Source organism: Hibiscus syriacus, unplaced genomic scaffold (assembly GCF_006381635.1).
Source record: "Hibiscus syriacus cultivar Baekdansim isolate YM2019G1 unplaced genomic scaffold, ASM638163v2 tig00110957_pilon, whole genome shotgun sequence".
Taxonomy (NCBI): domain Eukaryota; kingdom Viridiplantae; phylum Streptophyta; class Magnoliopsida; order Malvales; family Malvaceae; genus Hibiscus; species Hibiscus syriacus.
In genome coordinates, this window is record NW_024062933.1 from 170112 (window position 1) to 196125 (window position 26014).

Here is a 26014-nt window from a genome sequence, read left to right on the forward strand (position 1 = left end):
GGGATAGTATTGTGTATAAGAAAAAGTGTGGAGATGATAAGGATTTGTACTTTAGAATGAAAGAGTTAGCGTTGACTGACAAGATTTTGTGATGAAATTGTATTGGATATAGTTGTATATTTTGATTACGTAAATGTGATATAGTGAATGAAGTGAGGATTCGTATGGAAGTGTAAATGATAAGTTCGAAACAGAACACGAAAAATGTGCAAGGTGATGTGAAAATATTGTTTGACTCCTTAAAGTATATGAGTAATCACAATTGAAGAAGATTTAAAGTTGTGTTTTGGTCAAATGATGACGAAATACAAGTTTTGTATGGTTATAAAGTAATTAGAGAGTTATGAAGAAATAGATGGATTTATGATATAGAGTGATGAGATGGATGTACTGTCAACGTGATGAGTGACACTATATGGAATTTTAGAAAGGTCAAAGGAAAAATGCATAGTTGAATGAGAGAAAAGACAACAATGGATTGGTATTACTGGTTATTGTTTATATGATAAACAACAGAAGATGAATGTATAAACGAAAAAGATAGTTGGATAATTAAAGGATTGAAAAGTAAGTTTCTGATGATGACAAGAAAGAATAAGTCAGGGAAGCAATATAAGAACATTAGAAGATATGTTCTTATTAAGATGTGCAGTGAAAATTCGAGGACGAATTTTCTTATAAGGAGGGGAGATTTGTAACATCCTCAATATCGGGTTAGTGACCAAATTATAAAGTTTCGGAATTTGGTGACTAAAGTATAAGAATGAAATAGTTCAAGGATTATTGGATACATATGATGAAGGTTATTTTGTAATTGTTAAAGGAAATGAAGGGCAAAATGGTAATTGGTTATGAAAGATATTTTTTATCCCTTTATTAAGAGATAAAAACATGAGAAGATGAAAGCATTTCATCTTCTTCTTCCTTTCTCTTCCTCTCCCGTAAGAGCAAGGGCAAAGGTAAGTTTCTTCATTAGTTGATTATTTGTTCAATTCAAGGTTGGGTTTTGATTATTAGATGATAATTAAGCTTAAGGAAAGCTTAATTTGTTCTAAAACAACAATATGAAAGGTATAAGAGAGATTAAAGATTTGGAGTTTTTATATGAAACTTTGGAAAAGGATTGATAAGTAGAATTTGAAGTTGAATTTGACTTGTCAATGGTTAAATTAAGAGATTTGGAGTGATAGAATTTGATTTAGAACACATTGAAAATTTGGTATGATTTTTGAATCTTATATGGATGATAGAATTCTAAGGTTTAAGATGAAATAAATGAATATAGATTGGTTTAAGTATGTGTACTAGAGTTAAGAATGAAAAGGGGATGATATATGAAGTGTTTGAGAGAAATTGAAGTGATTTTCGAGCTTAAAATATGAGTTCTGGGCAAGGGGAATCGGTACCCATTCAAGGGGAACCGATACCCCTTCAAGCGACAGAATTCCAGAATGCCAGAGGGGAACCGATACCCCCACAGGGGGGAACCGATTCCCCCTATAGAAAAATGTTAATATTGGTTTAATAAGTTCGTTTAAGTTGCTAGTATCCACTTAAAAGGTGTAGGTATCTAATAATTGTCTTAAATTGTATAATTATGTAGATTCAAAGCCTAAACGAGTTCCGGAATCATTGACAAGTAAGATCGATAAAAAGGGAAGATAAGAGATTGAAAGGGACTAGTGAGGCCAGGTGAGTGCATATTAATTAGTTTATGGTGCTAAATGGAAACAAGACTTGCGACAAGTCTATTTCCTCTGTTAGAATGCATGAATATATGATTATACGTATATGAATGACATGAATTGTATGTATGCATGATTCTATGTGTTAACATGCTTTTGAATGTAATGTTATGAGAAGTATGTGCTATGTAATGTATATATATGAACATATGTGAAACTGAACTATGTGACTGCATGAGAAGATATGAATCATATGACATGATATATGTGAACATGAGAAAACAAAGTATAAGATATGAACTATGTGATCCTATGAGAATATGAAAAGAAGCTATGTGACTACAGGTATATGTGAAAGAAGCTATGAGCTTATATGGCATGTGATATGAAATATATATGTGAAAACAAGTATATGTGATGAGATAAGATTTATGTGAGTACATGCAACGTATGATATTAGATATATGATTACACGTACATGTGATACGTGACTGAAAAGAAAAGATATGTGGTTATAAGAGAAAGAATATGAATAAGTAATGTGAACTGTTATAAATGATAATGCCCATGTTATGTGATATGAGAGCTAGGGGTATAGTTGGCATGCCAAGGGTCGAGGGTTTACCTATGTTCTTCGGGACATATGGACTGTTTACCTATGTTCTTCGGGACATATGGACTGTTTACCTATGTTCTTCGGGACATATGGACTGTTTACCTATGTTCTTCGGGACATATGGACTGTTTACCTATGTTCTTCGGAACATATGGACTGTTTACCTATGTCCTTCGGGACATATGGACTGATTACCTAGGTTCTTCGGAATCTATGGACTGGTCCTTCGGGACATTAATCGAGCTGTGGTGACAGCATATGTGTGCACAACCTCAATGTACTCACATACCTTAAGTTCTCACTAGTGTACATGGGCTAAATACGAGATAATATTAATAAACTTGATATGATGATATGTTTGTTTCCTTGTGAAATGTTATGTGTGATATATGATTGTACAAATGGTTTATTGAATCATATGATAAAAAGAATCAATGATAGTGATAAGCATGAAGATGATGATATAGTTGCTTTTGTGTATTTGTTACCTGTAAGAGTGTATGAATTGCATGAATGATAACAGTAATTGTTCATGTATGATTATTAGTTAAAGTTTGCACATATGTTTATTGCCTCACTAAGTCATAGACTTAGCGTGTGATTGTTTCACCCGTAGGTTACGAAAAGAGTAAAAAGTGATGCGGAGCAAGACAGGTCAGTTACTTCTTACCGAAGATCAGATCAGAAAGATCTCTTGAATTAGATGTATTCTGTACATTGCAAATAGTTGGCATGTAATTAACATTTTTGAATTGTATATGCTCTGATCGGTTTTGTCAAAAACATGTAAGCCCTGAATAGTTCTGGAAATATTTTGAATAAGTTACATGTACAAAAGTTTTAAATTACTCACTATTTTATACGAAAAAAAAAAGAAAAAAAATTGTTTGAAAAGTCAATGTGACCCTTCGGACTCGTATCCGGGTTGGATACGGGTTGGGGGTGTTACACATCTGTCCCCAAATTCAAAATCTCAGTAGACTCTTTATGAGGCAGAATCTGCTTATCTTCATTCTCCACCATTTTCAGCAATTCAGAAGGTAGTTCACATCCCTCATCATCATCACAATCCTCGATTTCCCCTTGACATATATACTTCTTGAAATCAATATCCGGGTCAGAGTCATTAGCATTCATATTATTGATATCTGAGTTCCTGAAAGAAAAATGAAAGAGAAGATATATATACATATATATATATATATATATATATGGGAGGATCTTTTTCCATATAAATAAATAGAAATGAATAAATACATACATATATATAACAAAGAATGAATGAAAAAGATGCATGGATGAATGTTTGTCATTTGGAACTAACAGAATACATCTTTTATTGAAAGCGAGCAAGAACAAACAGCTTAACCCTTTACATAAAATCACCTATTGCCCCAGGGTATGAACAACAGGGAGAAAGTCCCAGTGCATTACTCTGTAAAAGATTTTTGAACTACATGCAGTTCTTCAGCGGTCCAATTATTCAACACGAAGCCCGGTGGTGCAGGATAAATGCCCATAGCTCTCATTTCCTCAAACTCACCATCAGTTATAACATTAATGCTTAAATCTTCTAAGGCCTTCTCAACCATCAATTCATTATTCCTTGAATTCCCTTGAAACGTATGCCCCCCAAATATGAAAATATTGTTCAATGGCGGGAAGGTCATGGGTTCCCAGTTAAGGTTTTCACCAGCCAATCTAGTCTTTCTCATTTCCTGACCTTTCTTAATTCTCCTTAGCTTATCCCTCGAAGTTGGCTGATACCCCAGACCAAATCGATCTCTTTTAGTAATAGGGCATATTGGATTCACCGGTCCTTACAATTGTCGACCTAACCCCTTTCCAACTTTTGCTTCACTTCCAAGAGTCAATTTAAGCCCCATCTTGGTACAGTTTGACAATCGAGGCTTTAGTATCTTCTTGCCTTCGGCCACAAACATGGCATTGACAAACTCCAATGATCTGAAAGAACACTCAACTTGTAACATTCATAATACCGGGTTAGTGACTAAATTGAAAAGTTTTAGAATTTGGTGACTAAAGTAGAAGAATGAAATAATTTAATGATTATTGGAAATATATGATGAACGTTATTTAGTAATTATTAAAGGAAATTAAGGGTAAAATGATCATTTAACCAGAAAGATTTTTATCTTTCTTTTAAGGTGATAAAAACGTGGAAAGGGTGAGAAGAAAAGAAAGATCTGGAGCTTGGGTCATCTCCTTCCTCCTCTCTTCCCGTAAGCTCCATGGCAAAGGTAAGTTTAATTTCAGTTGGTTAATTCTTGAGTTTTAAGCTTAGTTTTGATTCTTGGGGTGCTAAGAAAGATTATTTAGAGATTAAAGTAGGTTGAAACTTCAAAATGGATGAGTTATGAAGGATTAAATATGAAGATTTTTTAAGTGAATTAGTGAAATAGTAGGAGTTAATAGATTTTGAAGTTGAATTTGACTTGTAATATAGAAGAATAAGAAGTTATAAGTGTTAGAATTAATTTTGGATAACATGGAAAAATTTGTATGATTCTTGAATGCTATGTGGAAGAGTGAATTTTTAAGTTGAAGAGATATTGAATGAAAATTTATTGGTTTAAGTATGTGTATGAAAGTTAGGAATATTAAAGGGAGTGAATTTTTATCGATACCCATTCAAGGGGAACCGATACCCCCTCAAACGAACCAGAATTTACATAATGTCAAGGGGGAACCGATACCCCCACAGGAGGGAACCGATTCCCCTAAAGGAAAATTGTAAATATTGGTTTAATAAGTTCGTTTAAGTTGCTAGTATCAAATTACAAGGTGTAGGTATCTAATAATTGTCTTAAAATGTATAATTATGTAGATTCAGAGCCTAAATGAGTTTCGGAATCATTGACAAGTAAGATCGATAAAAAGGGAAGATAAGAGATTGGAATGGACTAGTGAGGCCAGGTGAGTGCATATTAGTATTATATGATGTTAAATGGAAATAAGACTTGCGACAAGTTTATTTCCATAGTAAAATGCATGAATTCATAAATAGAAGTATATATGTGTATGATTTATATGTGTTGACATGTTATTGTATATATGTATTATATGGTTGATGTGAATATGTGATATGTTATGATGATATAAACCAAATGATATGATAATAAATTATATGAATATAAAAGATAAGTTATGTGATAAGATCTTTGATATATACATATATATAAATGAAATATTACTACGTGAATACATGTTATGAGATAATTTAAGTAATAATATGAGAATATGGTAAAAGTGAGTTTATGAGAAAGGATATGAACTAAGTAAGCAAAGGTTACATAAATAATATATTAACTAGGAGACTTGAACTTCGGTGATACTATGAGCATATAAGATAAGATAGATGAGAAAGATTCATATGCTTAAATAAAATTATGATACATTAGTTGTATAATAGAAGCTATGGAGTGATATGAAATGATTATAGGAGTTGTACGGAATTGAATTAAGTAAATAGATTAAATTGTATATAAAAGAAATAATAGAAGTAGTATATTCAGGTTTATAAGTATAATGTAGTTTAGGTAATGTAAGTGCATACTAAGAAATACAGAATAAGGTAGATGATATGATGTAAATTATATTATGAATTAGTGATGTAGGAATGAGATATAAATATGCAATAAAACTTATGTGTTATATGATAAATATGAACATATGAGAATAAGAGATTAGATAAGTGACTTGGTGATAGAAGCTATATGACCATGGATTAGGTAAATATGAATAATTTAAGTGATATGTAACTATGAGTATTTGAGTATATATCCATGTGAGTTGTTTCATGAGGTTATATGAAATATTATACTATATGACTATGTGAGTATATGAAAAAGAATATAGGTACATGCAAGTTATATCGAAAGGAGTTGTGTAACCATGCCTGATATGTATTACATGTATGGGAATATAAGAGAATAAAACATAAACTATATGAAAAGATATGATTCATGTGATGTGAACCATGTGAATATATGAGAAAGTGTATAAGTTATATGTATTACATGATATATGTGATTTTACAAGAAATGATATGAGCTATGTGATTACATGATTATAAGAGATCATACATGTGATAAAAGATAATTAATATGCATGTGTGAATATGAAATGATATAAATGACAATGCCCATGTTATGTGTCATGAGAGCTAGGGGTATAGTTGGTATCCCAAGAGTCGAGGGTCTACGCGGTCCTTCGGGACATATATGTATTCTTTGGAACATGTGTGAAGTCTGGTGAGACACATACTTGATCATTGGCATATGTATATGATTCTTAAGGAATGATATGTGGTCCTTCAGGACTTATATGTATTCTTTGGAACATGTGTGAAGTCTGGTGAGACACATACTTGATCCCTAGTATATGTATATGATTCTTAAGGAATGATATGTGGTCCTTATGGACATTATTATATGGCACTACGGTGCAATTCTATGCGGCAATACGGTGCAATTCTACGTGGCACTTCGGTGCATTTATATGAGCTGTGGTGACAGCATTAGTGCACAACCTCCATAGACTCACATATCTATAGTTCTCACATAAGTACATGGGCTAATCAAGAGATATAAACAAATATATGTTAGTGATATGATAAATGTTATAGAAATGATATGATGTTGTGTGTGTATAGTATTTGATTGAAAAGGTTAAGCATAAAAGTATGTGATTACATGATAAACTGTTAATGATGAGTTATGTGTATGTATGTATTTACTGTAATTAATCTGATATGATTTTATATGATAAGAGGAAATCATGTAATTTGGTATAGCATGATAGAACAGAACATGCATGTATTGATATATGTTATAAAGTGCATTATAAGTTTTTATGCCTCACTAAGTCATAGACTTAGCGTGTGATTGTTTCACACGTAGGTTACAGAAGCTAGAAGAGAAACGAAGAAGAGTAAGATAGGTCAGCACCTCCCTTACAAAAATTTCAGATCAGAAAATAGAGAATTTAAATGTTTTTGGTTATTTTGAGTATAGTTGGCATATACTAATTGGTTGAATTAATTATGCTCTGATTGATTTTGGGTATTGTGGTCAATTTATGTAACTAAACCGCTTTTACTTTAATGAAAGATTTAAATTTTCTTTGAATTTTATCAAGAGTCAAAGTTTGAAAAGTCAATGTGACACCTCAGACTCGTATCCGGGTCGGGTACAGGTTGGGGTGTTACATTTAATGTTATCAGAGCTACGGTTTATTCGATTCTAGGCATAAACTGGAGTCTAGAGTGTCGTATAATGTATATATGCCAACAAAATAGAAAAAAAAATTCTGATCTAAAATTGTAAGGAATATACTGTCTTGCTGATAGAATAAGTTTAATAGAATACAATAGAAATGTGATTATAAGAAATGACAAAGTGAATCGATAGCTGACAAATCTGATGGTGATAGCAATTCACCTGCCCTGGCCAGACAGGATGAAGAGCAGAAACCTCAAAAAGTGTCTTATAAGATTAAAGGTTGATTTCAGAAATTGAAATCATATTCGAATAGTTATAAAAGGTTCTCACTGTTTCGAATCGAAAAAGTGATACGGAGAAGTTTTGTTATAAAGTGAATAAGATAGAAAATGGTGAGCAAGTGTCACCATAAGGACGTTAAAAGATCTAAAGATGTGGTTAGAATTTGTGGAGAGTTCGAGAATAAGTGCATCAGTGACAAGCGTATAAGATATATACAATCAGAGTTGATGAGTTTGAAATAAATGAATAGTACTGTGTATTAATAAGAATGTGGATAGAATAAGGGTTTGTATTTTGGATGGAAAGAATTAGCGTTGGCTAACCAGATTATGTGATGGAAAATGTATAGAATTTAATATTTTGAGATGTTGTCATGATAAGACAACCAAATATGAAATGGATCTGGATACAATTGTATATTTGGATCACAGTACTGTGGTATAGTAAAGGGAATAAGGATTTGTATATTTGAGTAAAGCTGAGGATTTATAAGAAGAGTTTAGGAATGGGTATATCGATGATCAGTTTATAAGACAAAGTAAGTCAGAATGTTTAGTTGAATAACGGAAATTATAGGATGTATGAGAATGGAGGTGAAATTGACAAGTTAAGTAAACGAATTTTGAGATAATTTCGATTGGAAAGGATGTATGTGATTGGTTGATTAGGGTTGTGTTCTAGATTGGACAGATGTTATTGATTAACTGTCAGAGTAAAAGTGATAGAGTTATAAGATTGGAAGAAAAGGTAAAGTTGAGTTAATCAATTATGATGTGAATCTGAATATAGTTGGGTATTCTGATCAGATAGTTATGATGTAGAAAAGGAGATAAGTATTTGCATGGAATTTTAAGAAATGAAAATACAAGTATAAGAAATAGGTTATCAAAGTTATGAGGATGCAATGAAGAGTGGTATATAGCGATGAATATAGGTGATAAGACAAGAGTATGTGAACATGAAAGGAAATATATGATTTGTGTATAAGGAATAAATAAAGGAAGAATGGAATAAAGAAATGAAATGGGATTGAGTTAAAGGATCAGACACGATAAAGGTTATATGGAAGTGTAGGTGATAATTTTGGATATACAAGTGAGAAAATAGTGATTTGTGAGGTGAAAAGATTATATAAAGTGTATGTTGAATCATATTTAAAGAAGATTTAAGGTCGTGTTCTTGGTTAAATGATGATAGAAAACGAATTTGGTTATTATTATAAGGTAATTATAGATGTATTTATGATGTTGATTGATGAAAATGGATTGAAGTTGCTGGTTGTTTAAGTGATAAGTGACATGATATGAATGTATAAAGGAAAAAGGTAATTGAAAAGTTAAAGGATTGAAAAATGCGTTTCCTGATGATGACAAGAAAGAGTAAGTAAATGAAGCAACATGAGAACATTAGAAGATATGTTTTATCAAAATGTTCAGTGAAAATTCGGGGGCGAATTTTCTTAAAAAGGAACACTCAACTTGTAACATCCGCAATACCGGGTTGTGACTAAATTGAAAAGTTTTAGAATTTGGTGACTAAAGTAGAAGAATGAAATAATTTAATGATTATTGGAAATATATGATGAAGGTTATTTAGTAATTATTAAAGGAAATTAAGGGTAAAATGGTCATTTGACCAGAAAGATTTTTATCTTTCTTTTAAGGTGATAAAAACGTAGAAAGGGTGAGAAGAAAAGAAATATCTGGAGCTTGGGTCATCTATTTCCTCCTCTTTTCCCGTAAGCTCCATGGCAAAGGTAAGTTTAATTTCAGTTGGTTAATTCTTAAGTTTTAAGCTTAGTTTTGATTCTTGGGGTGCTAAGAAAGATTATTTAGAGATTAAAGTAGGTTGAAACTTCAAAATGGATGAGTTATGAAGGATTAAAAATGAAGAGTTTTTAACTGAATTAGTGAAATAGAAGGAGTTAATAGATTTTGAAGTTGAATTTGACTTGTCATATGGAAGAGTAAGAAGTTATAAGTGTAAATATTGGTTTAATAAGTTCGTTTAAGTTGCTAGTATCAAATTACAAGGTGTAGGTATCTAATAATTGTCTTAAAATGTATAATTATGTAGATTCAGAGCCTAAACGAGTTCCGGAATCATTGACAAGTAAGATCGATAAAAAGGGAAGATAAGAGATTGAAATGAACTAGTGAGGCCAGGTGAGTGCATATTAGTATTATATGATGTTAAATGGAAATAAGACTTGCGACAAGTCTATTTCCATAGTAAAATGCATGAATTCATAAATAGAAGTATATATGTGTATGATTTATATGTGTTGACATGTTATTGTATATATGTATTATATGGTTGATGTGAATATGTGATATGTTATGATGATATAAACCATATGATATGATAATAAATTATATGAATATAAAAGATAAGTTATGTGATAAGATCTTTGATATATACATATATATAAAATGAAATATTACTACGTGAATACATGTTATGAGATAATTTAAGTAATAATATGAGAATATGGTAAAAGTGAGTTTATGAGAAAGGATATGAACTAAGTAAGCAAAGGTTACATAAATAATATATTAACTAGGAGACTTGAACTTCAGTGATACTATGAGCATATAAGATAAGATAGAGGAGAAAGATTCATATGCTTAAATAAAATTATGATACATTAGTTGTATAATAGAAGCTATGGAGTGATATGAAATGATTATAGGAGTTGTACGGAATTGAATTAAGTAAATAGATTAAATTGTATTTAAAAGAAATAATATAAGTAGTATATTCAGGTTTATAAGTATAATGTAGTTTAGGTAATGTAAGTGCATACTAAGAAATACAGAATAAGGTAGATGATATGATGTAAATTATATTATGAATTAGTGATGTAGGAATGAGATATAAATATGCAATAAAACTTATGTGTTATATGATAAATATGAACATATGAGAATAAGAGATTAGATAAGTGACTTGGTGATAGAAGCTATATGACCATGGATTAGGTAAATATGAATAATTTAAGTGATATGTAACTATGAGTATTTGAGTATGTATCCATGTGAGTTGTTTCATAATGTTATATGAAATATTATACTATATGACTATGTGAGTATATGAAAAAGAATATAGGTACATGCAAGTTATATCGAAAGGAGTTGTGTAACCATGCCTGATATGTATTACATGTATGGGAATATAAGAGAATAAAACATAAACTATATGAAAAGATATGATTCATGTGATGTGAACCATGTGAACATATGAGAAAGTGTATAAGTTATATATATTACATGATATATGTGATTTTACAAGAAATGACATGAGCTATGTGATTACATGATTATAAGAGATCAGACATGTGATAAAAGATAATTAATATGCATGTGTGAATATGAAATGATATAAATGACAGTGCCCATGTTATGTGTCATGAGAGCTAGGGGTATAGTTGGCATGCCAAGAGTCGAGGGTCTACGCGGTCCTTCGGGACATATATGTATTCTTTGGAACATGTGTGAAGTCTGGTGAGACACATACTTGATCCTTGGCATATGTATATGATTCTTAAGGAATGATATGTGGTCCTTCGAGACATATATGTATTCTTTGGAACATGTGTGAATTCTGGTGAGACACATACTTGATCCCTAGTATATATATATGATGATTCTTAAGGAATGATATGTGGTCCTTATGGACATTATTATATGGCACTATGGTACAATTCTATGCGGCACTACGGTGCAATTCTACGTGGCACTTCGGTGCATTTATATGAGCTGTGGTGACAGCATTAGTGCACAACTTCCATAAACTCACATATCTATAGTTCTCACATATGTACACGGGCTAATCAAGAGATATAAACAAATATATGTTAGTGATATGATAAATGTTATAGAAATGATATGATGTTGTGTGTGTATAGTGTTTGATTGAAAAGGTTAAGCATAAAAGTATGTGATTACATGATAAACTGTTAATGATGAGTTATGTGTATGTATGTATTTACTGTAACTAATTTTATATGATATGAGGATATCATGTAATTTGGTATAGCATGATAGAACAGAACATGCATGTATTGATATATGTTATAAAGTGCATTATAAGTTTTTATGCCTCACTAAGTCATAGACTTAGCGTGTGATTGTTTCACACGTAGGTTATAGAAGCTAGAAGAGAAACGAAGAAGAGTAAGATAGGTCAGCACATCCCTTACAAAAATTTCAGATCAAAAAATAGAGAATTTAAATGTTTTTGGTTATTTTGAGTATAGTTGGCATGTACTAATTGGTTGAATTAATTATGCTCTGATTGATTTTGGGTATTATGGAAAATTTATGTAACTAAACCTCTTTTACTTTAATTAAAGATTTAAATTTTCTTTGAATTTTATCAAGAGTCAAAGTTTGAAAAGTCAATGTGACACCTCAGACTCGTATCCGGGTCGGGTACGGGTTGGGGTGTTACACAACTGCTTGCTCATCAACTTCAATATATGGAGCAGTAGTAGAAACAGAAGCAATAATGTCCTCTTCAGCGTGAATACATACCAACCTTCCATCAATCACAAATTTCAGTCTCTAGTGCAATGTGGACGGAACTGCACCGGCCTGATGAATCCAATGCCTTCCTAACAAACAATTGTACGTAGGCATAATGTCCATTACGAGAAATTCCACTTCATAAGTTGCTGGACCAATAGTCAGAGGAACATCAATCTTGCCCAACACTTCTCTTTTAGTCACATCGAAAGCTCGAACCACACTTTGGCAGGTTCTTATAAGCGAACTATCTAATGGAAGCTTCTTCAAACTTACTAAGGGCATCACATTCAAAGCCGAACCATTATCAACCAAAACCCGGGACAACACATGCCTTTTACACTTAACTGTGATATGCAAAGCCTTCTGACTACCAATCATCCCAGAAGGGATCTCAGCCTCAGAAAAAGATAAAAAATTATCAGCTTGTATATTGGAAACTAACCAGTCCAACTTTTCAATGGGCAACTCTTTTGGAACAAAAGTCTAGTTCAAAACCTTTAACAGAGCATTCCTATGGGCCTCTGAACTCAAAAATAATGATAAAACAAAAATACGGGTAGGCAACTTGTGTAACTGTTCAACAACACTGTACTCACTGTGCTTCAGAAACTTCAAAAATTCCATTGCTTCACTCTCAGTTACAGGTTCGTTGATAACATGCTTATCTTCTTCTATCTGCACATCAACCTTTTTCCCCTTATCAATAACAACCTTCTTCTCAGACTCTTTATCTGGATTAAGAGAATAACATCTACCGCTTCTGGTAAAGTGTCTCACCTCATCTACTTCCTCATTCTCTTTTCTTACATCTCCCATCTAGCAATCATATCTCCAAGGCACTTGTTTATTATCCCGATATGATAATGGAGATGGAGGTGTAATAACCACTTTCGGAGCTACCTTTTCAGGCAATCAATTCTTAGGAGTAATGATTAAGGGACAACTAGCATTGTATACCCCTTTAAACGATCATTCTGAAGCGCAAACTTCCGCTTCCTCTTCTTCAACAATCTCTTTAAAGAACTCAATTTTTTTACTGTCTATCTTGTCTTGTACCAAAGATAAAAATTCAGGACATTGTTGAATATTGTGTCCTTCACTGTTATGATACTGGCATACATCTCCACTGTTAAACTGTTCACCCATCAAACTGGGCTTCAATAATCCTACCTTAACCATCTAGCACCACACCCAACTCATGGATACCACATCACTAACCTTCCTTACAATTCTATTCTTTTCTCTTTAGTAATTGCGTTAACTTCTGCCCCTACATGGCTTGGCAACGGATTATGAGCTATATTCGGTTGCTCACTGTCACCAAAGTTGATGACATTCCTCGTTCTCAAAGCTTGGGCAACCTTCTTAAATGTAGTACAATTCTCAATGGAATACCCGTGATTCCTTGCATGGTACTCACACTAAGCACTAGCATCATACCATTTGGGAAAAGGAGGTTGAATTGGTGTCACGTGATACGGTAAAACCACATGCCGATCATACAAAATCTGAAACAATTCCTTATAAGTCATCGGGATGGGGTCAAATTGAGGCCTCTCTCTCCTCTGGTCCCTTGCCCCTTGTCTATTGTCATTTTGTGTTGATGACCCTACTCCTTGAGGACGGGAAACAGTGATGTTATTAGAATCGTAATGCCTCACATTTCTAACTTCGTTTTAATGTTTCCTCATTGGTGGCCTCTTACTAGACTCTCCTCTCTCGAGCTTTCCACTCTTAACCGCCATTTCAATCATTTCTCCCATCGTAACTACATCAGCAAAACTTCGATAAGGATTGCCGATAAGATGCGAGAAAAAAGGAGCCCTTAAGGTATTGACAAAAAGCATATTTGTTTCCTCATGTTTTAATGGTGGATGGACTTGCACCACTACATCTCTCCATCTTTGAGCATATTGTCTAAAACTCTCATTAGACTTCTTTTCCATTCCTTGCAACATCATCATGTTAGGCCTAACATCTTTTACATGTTTGTATTGCTCAAGAAATGACTTAGCCAAGTCTTTCCACGATTTAATATTAGTTATACTCAGCTGGTTATACCACCGGATTGTCGAACCAGTTAATCTTTCCTGAAAGCAATATATCAACAATTGATCAACCCTATGTATCCATTCATCTTCCTACAGAACATCGTGATATGCACCGAGGGAAAAATGGTACCATCAAACTTCTCAAAGTCAGGAACCTTCAAATTTGGAGGCAAAACCAAATCTGGAACTAGACTTAATTCCTTTGCGTCGAATCCTTAGACACTGGTATCTTCCTTCATGGCTCTGACTTCTCTTTCTAACTGTTTCTATTTCTCTTCCAGCGGATTGTTTTGGTCCTTCTTGGCTTCTTCATCAAAGTCTAGAACTTGATGATATTGATGTTCTTCCTGATACGAACCAGATACAGGCTGTACGTTAACAGAAGCACCGACTAGATTAATGTGCACCTTCTCGACATTAACAGGGGTCACTTGAACGTTCTGAGATTGTTCTGGCGTGAACCCTGGAGGATAAAGTGGATCCTCAGTTACAGTTCCTGGCACAGGGCTTTTCCCATGTTCCAGATTTCTTCCTTCCAACAGACTCGCAAACTTAGCAAACATCTCCTTCTGGGCATTCATCATATCTTCTTACATTTTCTTCATATTCTCTTGTAACTTCAGCTGAGTTTTCTCAAGTTGAGCAATTTTATCATCCATGACCTTCTTTCGGGTATTATAGGGATGCTTGGAAGTTCCCAGTATTACTCTGTTACACAGTCCTTTTATTAATGTTGATGTTTATTAATGAATTTGAAATATATGATTATGAATGAATAAAATGCGATGTAAAAATTTAAATGCATTAAAAAAAGTATATGCAAAATGCAGGGTGTTGATCTTGGAACGACTCCTTAGAACAACTCTTTATATTAGAACGACGTTCAATTACAAAGTTGGAATATATCACAAATAAATATGCACAATCTCTCCTATTTGTTGTACATGTGCTAGCAGCTCCACAATCTTCTGGTTTTCTTCAGCCTCGGGATCCAGTTCTTCAGTCACATCAGCAGCTTCCTCAGATAAAATGACCAAATATTGAGCTATTCTCCGCGTGTGTCCTAGGTAACAAGCTATAAGGTCCTCTTTTTGCTTAACTCTCGCCTGAGCTCGCTCCCAATGAAAACGCCACTGTATATCCCCCTCATAAGGAACTATCGATAGCTCACTTGCTTGCCTCTGAAAATCTTGAACCATGGCTTCAAGCTCATTCACTTGTTTTTTCAGACTCTCAACTTCCCAACGGCTTGAGCTACCTTCTCTGCTTCAGTATTGTCGTAATACAGTCTCTAAACTTAAAATCTTCTCCTTCAACTTCTCATTCTGGGCCTGACTCTCTTGTAACCGATGCTCTAAAGAAACATTTTCTTTCGATAAAATCTTCACTTGGTGCATGCTTTGTTTGAGCTCTTCTTGAATCTCTCAGCTACTCTCTTGAGGCTTGCCACTTCTTGCCTCCATTCGACAGATGACTTACTCGAGCTAGAACCTGTCTGAACTTTTACCATTCGCTGATAAGTTGACCGAAGATCTTCAAAGTCTAGCTGAAGTTGCTTCTCCGCTTTTTCAATTCAATCTGCTCTACTATTCTGAATGTTAATCTCCAATCCCTTTTGATACACTTCATTTTCTAGCTTCTGCAAAGTCATTCTCCATTGTCTTCGTTCTGCTTCGAAATCACGCTTAGCTAACTCTAATGGAGATGGCAACATTCTCAACTGTTCTTCTACAGGCTGAATGTTTTCAGGATTCACCATCGGGATATTGTCATTTACTCGACCGCTTCTCCACTGCTCGTACTCTTGAGATAACTCGAGATCATAAGTGAACAGATTCACACGACGAGTTTGCTTCCAGGCCTCATCAACCCCTTTAACTTTACCCTTATACTAATCTCCTTTGAATGCAAAATCTGACCCTACCAAATCTTATGTGGCTGGAATGAACTACTTTGACCCATACTGTCTGGAAACTAGTAGCGGTGCATACCCAACAGAACCCCATATATCTGGCAAAGGAACCCAATCTCGCTCTCCACATCGGTAAAGTATATCCGAAGAGACATTCCACAAAACTCGCCACAAAATATCACCATCTCTGATATCCTTGAAGATGACCATTCATTTTTCTTTGGTGAAGCCCCCAGGCCATTCTTTAGAAAGAAAATCCTTCAAAGGCAAATACCCATCTAGAAACACTCATCATGGTGCCCTTTCAACATGTTTGAAATGACTCAGAATCCACAGTAGCAACAAAGGCACACATCTTATACAATGTCCTTCTCCCTCGCGCCTACAAGAACTCAAAGACCGGAACGTCTCAGCTAGAATGACTGGAACATGATCCACATACTTGTCTAATCTTTCAAACAGGTCAACGACTGATACGTCTACATATCCTAGCACCTTTGGAAAAATAACAAGCCTATAAATCCCTAAATCAAACAAGTCAAGCTTCTTTCTCTTATCAGGGTGATGATCAATTACTTCTTTCAGAGCAGCCCAAGAGATGCACTCACTGTCTCCCTTCTTCTTAATATTTCTAACAACCCAATCTTCACTCATTCCGGTCATCAATAGTAATTTCTTCTTAAATGAAGGAGTGACTGGCAGCTTGGTATATATTCTATTTATTTGGGACCTCGGACAACGGACCAAAGCTTGATACTCCTCTATTGTTGGTGTCAGATCCACCCTACCAAATGTGAAACAGCTATAAGCTGGGTTCCAGAACTGCGTCAATGCTCTAAATAGATTTCGGTCAATAGGAACATCTAGAAGATAAGGAATATCGCCGTACAACTGATAAAACATCTCCTTATCGGCTGCTTCCCATCTTCTCCCTACCTCTCTTAGCTCTCTCAGATCATTCTGACGTACATTGATGTGAGTGTAATAACTCCGACACGTATTCAGGCATCACACTGTCCTCGTTGGTCAGTTGGGATTGTTTCGACCACCTCAGAACATCTGCATTGTCCTCAACCTCTTTCTAAACCATTCGTTTCCATATTATTGGCCTTCTATATGGACATCGATCTCAAATCAACACCATGTAATGAATAGTGCAATGCAAAACAAAAAAGAAACAAAGCAAAGACAACAAAAGATCGGTTAGTAAACATAAAGCAATTAAGTCGGGATAATATTTTGTTAAAGAATCTTACCCACATGTTGGCTACCCAATCATGCTTTATCAGATCCTACCCAACATGATATCTATCCCCATGCTTTGTTATTCATGTAATATCCTCCATACCGGGTTAGTGATTAAATTGTAAAGTTTCAGAATTTGGTGATTTAAAGTAGAATGATGGAAAAGTTCAATGACTTATTTGAATTATTTTGTGTAGGATTGAATTATAAAGAAGGAGGATTAGAAGGACAAAATGGTCTTTTTATAGTAATATAATTATTTGGGGTTAGTATTATATTAACCACGTAGAAGTATAAGAAATCAAAACAAGCTTCCAGAGTCCTCTTTTTCTTTCTTCTTCTTCATACGTGAGACCCAAGCTAAGGTAAGATCTCTTGTTAGTGAATTTCTTGATGAATTTATAATTGATTCATGACCATTAGGCAATAGTTAAGTTTAAAGGAAGTTTAAATTGTTTTAAAACCTCAAGATGAGAAGTATATGAAGAATTAAAGAAATGAAGTAGAAAAGTGAAATCTTATATTAGAGTTCATAATAAGAATTGGAAGTGAGATTTGACTTGTCATCAAGTTAATTAAGGGATAGGAAGTGTTAGAATATGAATGTGAACATGTTGCAAAACTAGTATAATATTTGCAATTACATAGGAATGACTAGATTTGGAGTTTAAAGAAGTGATTATGGAGTAGAAATGAGTTTAAGTATGTGTATTAAAGTTAGGAATATTAAAGGGAGTGAAATAGGAAGGTTTGAGCTGAAATAAGGTGATTTTCGAGCTCAAAATGGGATTTCTGGGCTAGGGGAATTGGTACCCATTCAAGGGGAATCGGTACCCATTCAAGGGGAATCGATATCCATTCAAGGGGAATCGATATCCATTCAATGGGAATCGATCCCCCCTCAAACGAATATGAATTTCCAGAATGCTAGAGGGGAATTGATACCCCCAGGGGGGAACCGATTCCCCCATAAAAAAAAGAGAAGAGAAACTAAACTATCAATCACTTAAATTGTTAGGCTATTAGAGGTTAATTTCAAGACTTAGACATATGATAATCATCTTGAAAATTTTGCTTATGTAGATATTGAGCCTAATCGAGTTCTGGAACAATCGACAAGTAGGATTGATCGAGGGAAAGACAAAGAAATCTAGGTGAGTGCATATGCATAACATGAATATGTATTCTATTTAGTTCTAGACTTGTGATAAGTCTAGATTTAATATTTTAATACATGATCGTATTTCATATTATGATACATGACATGAATTCATACTATATGCATTATGTGACATGAATATGCAAGAAAAAGGTGTATGAGTTATGTGATAAAGGTATGAAAATAATATGTCTACGTGATACAAATTATGTGAATTGTGAAAGCCCATGTTATGTAGATGAGAACTATAGGTATAGTTGGCATGCCAAGGGTAAAGGGTCTACGTGGTCCTTCGGGATATATATATATTCTTTGGAACATGTGTGAAGTCTTGTGAGACACATACTTGATCCCTAGTATATGTATATGATTCTTAAGGAATGATATGTGATCTTTATGGACATTATTATATGGCACTACAGTGCAATTCTACGCAGCACTCTGGTGTAATTCTACGTGGCACTTCGGTGCAATTATACGAGCTGTGGTGACAGCATAGTGCACAACCTCACAATACTCACATACCTTAGGTTCTCAGTATGGTACCATGGGCTAATGAACTTAATAAGGTGAACTTATGAAGGTGAATGTGATAAGTATATGTGTAAGAAACATGGTTCTGGTTATTGCACTATTTACATACATCTTATCATTGCAACCCATCTCATTATGGCAATTCCTTTATATTTATTGATATTATTATATTACCTCACTAAGTCGATGACTTAGCGTGTGAGAGTTTCACACGTAGGATCCGATAAAGTAGACAATCGAGGTTAAGCAGCTGGACAACATTACTCCTGCAACTATCAGATCAGAAGCAACTTAATCAGTAGGTCATTTTGTTATAGAAATGTATGTTGGCATGTAACTAAAGGGTTAAGTTGTGTATGCTCTGAGTATTTTGTGAACCTTGTATAAACTTATACACATATATATATGTAGATTATCGTATTTTCTTAATATAATTTAAATGTTTTGTTATTTTGTTAAGAATAATGCTTTAAAAAGATAATGTGACATCTCAGACTCGTACCCGGGTCGGGTACGGGTTGGGGGTGTTACAATTCACAAAAAGAAATCCTAACCGCATGATATCTAATTCGCATGCTTGTTCGAAAAATAAACCTCACCGCGTGATATCTAGTTCGCATGCATTTATTCGAAAAACGACAATAAATGACTCAAAAAAAACTTTTCCTTGTGTACCCTCCTCACGAGATTCTTAAGGTTCGGGTTTAGCTCAACCTAAGTTCAAGCTCTATGTTCACTATATGTTGGGTTAGGTTCTAAAGTAATAGGTTCTCGAATTGCCCTTGCCGGTGCCCCCTTGGGCTGCCGAACCCTCAATCCTGGCTCATCACAGGCTTTAGGGGATCGAGTTCAATTTCGAGGGAACACACCTCCTTATGTCCATGCGGAGGTGATTACCATCACGAGGACCATAAGGCGTGAGCTCCAGGAGCGATCCACTATCCCATGCGGAGGTGAAAACCACACGAGGGCATAGTCTCTCACTCCTACTTAATTAGGACGGAGCTGGGTTTTAGCTCATGTCATGAAAATGCAACTGTGCAGTGTGCGAGGAAAAGAGAAAAAAAGACACAATAAAAACACTCAAAATATCCTAAATTCACACAATTAATCTGAAATCATTAGCAAACAAATCAGTAAAACTATTTAATTGTTAATCGAATTAAATCAAAATACAAACAAAACTTATTAAAAACCAAACAAGGGATCAAAAATCAAATTAAAACGAATTTATAACTTTCAATTGCAAAGACAATTAATTAATCGACTATCGGCCTGACTCTCTAAAAAAAGTCCCCAGCAGAGTCGCCAAGCGGTCGAAACGATTTTTTTCTTAAAAGTGAAAAAGTGGGATTTTGAAAACCACATTAATTTTTAATTTACCTATTTCAATTTAAAAACAAATGTGATTTAAAAGACCTCTCGTTTTGATTTTTTTTTGGATTTCCTTTACGATTGAAAAAATACGGTTCAAAGAGTCGCCACCAATCTTTGATTAGGGTGTGATTGGACCCAAAAACGTTTTGTCATTTTAAATAAAAATTAATTTTAATTAAAATAACAAATTAAGGTCTACGTTACCAAAAATGAGTTCGGGAGTTGGTTATGTGTGGGGAAGGATTAGCACCCCCACAACGCCCTAAATCGGTACCTCGTCGATTAATTAAAGTCTTTGCAATGAACTTTACAAATTTGAATTTAATTTGATTTTTGATCCCATAAAACAAAGATGTAAATTTAAAACATTTAAAAGCACTCAAATAAATTAAATTAAAATTACCGAGTCATTTTAGAAAAATAAAAAATGTTCGATTATTTACAAATATCGAGACCAGATCTTAAAAGCTATAACAACCTTTTCTCGGTAAATTTAAATAGCCGAACATTTCTTTTTCTTTCATTCCCAAATTTTAAAGTGATGGATCAATTTTTAGGCGTCATTAATGGGATACACTTTTATCTTAAAATCATTAAAAGCGGACCTCAAATGCGTTATGACAACCCACTTAAAATAATTTTAAATTAAAAGTGTATTACCCTTAATCCAATTATGTAATATATCGAGTTATGCAAATAAGGATATCATACAAATTGTGCAAAAAGTATGTCATGTCAAAAATTAATTAAACAAAATTAAAAATATCATACAACGTGACATACAAAAAATTATATACATATGTTTTAATTAAAAATCATAAATTATGCATATTAACATATTATGTACACATGTAACCTAAATATAAAAACAAAATCATAACATTCTAAACTATAAATTTTAAAAAGTGTATATATACATAAATGTAATGATTAAATTTAAATGAATGTAAAATTCGACATGCAAATTAAAACTAAAGTATGGATCAAAATGAAACATGCGCATAAATGAGGGATATACACCCAAATAATCTAATAAAATTATAACTAAAACTGGAAACTGGAAATGACTAAATTAGGACAAACATAAAAGGTTGATTCAAAAACAGTCCTAAGGGTGACTAAAGTATAAAACAAGCTTAAACATTGGGGAATGGAAACATGATTTTACTAAGAAATTCAGTGACTAAATACTAATTTAACCAAAAACTCTAATATATAACCTAAATAAAAAGCAAACCTAAACTAATTTACTAACCTCACCTCTGTCGCTCCTCATCTCTCAACTCTATCTCACGCCTCTCCACTTATCCCACGCAACTGTAGACCAAAAAAAAGCAGACCAGAAAAAAAGGAACCGACTGCCACTCCTCTCTTACATGATGATCGGACACCTCACACTTCCATCTCCGACGACCTCATCAGCGAGACTCTCTAAGGTAAACGTTTCCTTTTCTCTCTTATCTAAACCCTTAAATCAAATCATATGGGATTAACAGTTACAACAACCTTTAACCTCCCATCACTGGAAATGGCTTCGATCACTAAATGTAAATATACTACTATTCTTTTATGCTTTTGACTTGGTTTCAATTCGAAACATATGCACAATTCAGAATATTATGAAAGCAATGGAAAATGGAAATTGAAAACAAATACCCTTTTGATGCTATGCGTTGCTTTGATTCAATGAAAAATGGAGTTCCACCGTTTCCTTTGACTTTCAAATAAAAAGAAAAATCCACCATTGTACAATGTTTTTTCTTCTCTGTAAAAAAGAACCAACAGGTTTCCCTCTTTTCGTTTACAATGATTTTCTAAAAACCCAAAAAAAAAATTAAAAATTGCCCCCTCTTTTTCTTTAGTGGTAATTGAAAAATAAAAGACCCCCCACTTTTCGTCCTCAATTCCAGTAGTTAATATCCATTAAAAAACTGATCCTTTACAGTTTTTTAATCCACCCCCGGAAGACTGGCCTCCACATTTTTGCTCAATCTTTCAATAACTGTTTTAGTTTTCCAGGGAATTTTCATGTGGGCTAGAAGTTGGATCGTTGAATTGGGCCTCCAACTGCTCTGTTTCGGATTTGCTTTGACTTAATCCCGGATAAAAACGAGCATCTACAATTATTACTAACTTGATTCGGCTAAATACTGAATATCTCCAATCTCTCCCTGACTCCCTCCATGTCTCTTATAGGCTAGTCTTTGGATCTGCAGTGCATGATTTGCACTGCAATATAAACTCTGTCCTCAGAGTAGCTGAAATTTTGGTATGTTAACGAGTATCCATATCATATAAAATAAATATATAGAGGAGAGAAGAGAAGAATTGTGGTTCCATTCCATGTATTAGAATCACCAATAATTTATATATATATATATATATATATATATATATATATATATATATATATGTCTAAACTATAACATAAAAACAAAACAATGAAGATGGTCAAGTACAGTTTACAGCTCAGCTCGGTCGGACGCCAATACTTTTTAGTAATATAATATTATATCCCGAGAGGCAGGATTAGCATGTAAATGAATTAATAATAATGCCCTTGTGAAAAATTGGATGTGAACACGTGAATTAATTTTGATGGTCCAGCGAACATGAAGACTGGCTTGAAATGGTAGTGGCGGAGGCCGATGATGTTCTCGGCGTCGCCGTCGACGACTGCTTCTGCTTTAACACCACCACCGGCAGGATGCTGGTTTTCCGCCTTTCTTGCTCTTTCACTAACTCACCTCCCATCATCTCTAATATCTCCAAATTCGTCGCCTCACTCCTCTTCTTCCCTTTGAAGAGATGAGATTCCACGTTTCTTTGCCCCAGCATGTCCTTTGTAATGCTTATTACGGCATCGTTTTTACATTCGGATGAATATTGGGTGTCGTCGTCAAGTTCAACCCATTCCCCTGAATTCTCACGTAGTTGCTTCCGTTTCCGCTTTCTCCGAATGCCATTGAAATTGCTTAATCAACCTATAAGTATATATATTGTAGTATTCGTTAATTTTGGTCATGGAAGATAGCTTGCTTTTGATTAATATGTTTTGGATTTTGTTTATTTATTGAGCTTGATTTTGGTACTTACGACGTCAGAAGCACCCTCGCCGGCGATTCTAAGAAACTTTGTTCGCGTCGGAGTAAGAGTAACGTCGCTGGAACCGAAACCAGACTCTCCGTTCCCCAAAGACAACACCAAGAGTTCTTCCACTCCGTTACAAAACGGAAATTCCTGCTTATTATTCAGCACGTGTGTTATGGCCGCCGCCGTCGGGTTGTTCATCGCTACCCCGCCTTCCACCGCCAGGATCTTCGTTCTCTCATCTACCGATCTCACTTCCACCGCACCCACCACCGTAGGATCAGCTGACGTCGCGTAGCACACGTCCTTCATCTTGAAATCATAGCCGTGCATTTCCAATGCATCAGCGCGGGAAAACAAGAACGGCGATTTGGAACAAAGATCGTAGAAGGGTATCAGCACCGGCTTCAGAGTATCCTTCAAGGTCAGCTCCCCGAAGGTTCTGCCCAACCGTTTCTTCACCCCGTATGGACGGAAAAGTCGACGGAATAACCCTTGAGGGGTGGAGGGAAACAGTTTCCGACAGTTTTTCACGAGGAACTGAAAAGCTTGGTCGGCAGTAAAAAGGGGGGCGCCATTTTCAGCCCGAGTGAACAATAACGCGGCGAGAATCGCACCGGCTCCAGATCCTGCAACGACATCGAAATATTGGGCAACGGAGGCATTGGGATTTCCCGACTTTTGACGGAGAAAAGTTTGGAGGGTAAGGAGGGACCGAGCCGCCAATATACCATCGGAAAAGCTACCGCTGTCAATGGAAAGGATTCTTACTTTCCCATAAAAACGATTCCCGGATTTCACAGGATCTTCAAGGTGAGTTTTTGCGGCGCCGGCATTCTCGTGATCACCGAAAAGGAATTTGTTTTCAAGGATGGAAAATATTTGGTTAGTGAGGTTGTCGACTTCGTTAACTAGGAGTGCCATTTGATCAAACAAAAAACTTAAAAAGAATTAAAGATATGAAAATGGAACTGGAAGAATAGACAAGTTGATAATCGGACTTGGACTTGAACTTGGAGAGCTCAGAGATCTATATGCTATATATACACAGTGATGGAATTGACGAAGAATAAAACGAAAAAAATAAAGTAGTGTGAAATTGTCGGCTGTTGACGAATTCGTGCATTTATTTTTATTATAAATAAGAGTGTGAAAGGAAGAATCCAGGAACATTCTTTACGCTCAAGATTAATCGGCGAGTTTTGAATTGGATTTGCCTTGCCTCGCTTTGTTGTTCAAATTGTATTTGGCGCTGTCCTTTTGGTGTACTCAAGTATTATCTCCTTTTCTTATAAATATATTTTCTTCTTTCAATTTTATGCGTTTGCATTTATGCCGTACCTTGCTCAAAGTAAAGCGACAGACAAAAATAAAAAAGTGTTGGCCATATTTTTTTGGAAAACTATATTTGTGGTCCTTTGATTATAAGGTACATTTTATCTAGTCCGTCTAATTATAAAAAGTTATAAAATTATCACTCAATTAATTGAACGTTATAAAATATTCTATTTTCGTTATCTTTTTTATATAATATGATATGTTGATTTTTCACACATAATAAATTTAATAACCAATGTTTATAAATTACTTTTAAATCAATCTTAATCTACATAAATTAAATTTAATTTTTTCTCCTCACTTGGCCTTTACATTGAAATAAAATTTTTCTTCTTCTTCTTCCTTTCCCTTTACTTCCTCTTTTCCATCCTTCCCTCGTCTATAATTTAAATTTAAATTTACGCAGTAGTAAAATAAGCTTGAAGATGTAATGTACTTTCAGGTCGATCCTAGAGACAGTCATGTTGACAGAATGTCACATGTATGGAATGGCAGGAAACCAAGTGTAAGTACCTATAATATGTTTTATAGGAGTCTTTATTTACCAAAATAACATTTGAATAGATAAAAATTATTAATTAGCTAATTAACGTTTTAACATAACATGATAATCTAATACAAAATCACATACCGATATAGTAGTATTACATGTACTCAAGATTCTCGATAATTCAAACGTTGGTACATAACAACATTTGATTTATTTAAAATTAAAGAAAAATATTAAAGAAAAATATTTTAAAATAATAAAATTTGAAGATCATTTTTTATCATTAAATCATATTATTTTATTGGTTATATTTTGATAGGATTATTATATAATTAAACAAATGTTTCTTTCAAGGTTTTTTTTTAATTACACAAATGTTGCCGACTATAGGATGTTACTCTATTAAATATTTCAACTATTAAAAGTTATAAAATTGTCTCTTGATTATAGGTGTTATTTTGTT

General features: G+C 34.2%; 1 pseudogene; it reads right to left on the bottom strand.

The window, feature by feature from the left end:
• Positions 1-23153: 23153 nt before the first annotated feature.
• Positions 23154-24697, bottom strand: LOC120148435 (annotated as a pseudogene).
• Positions 24698-26014: the final 1317 nt, after the last annotated feature.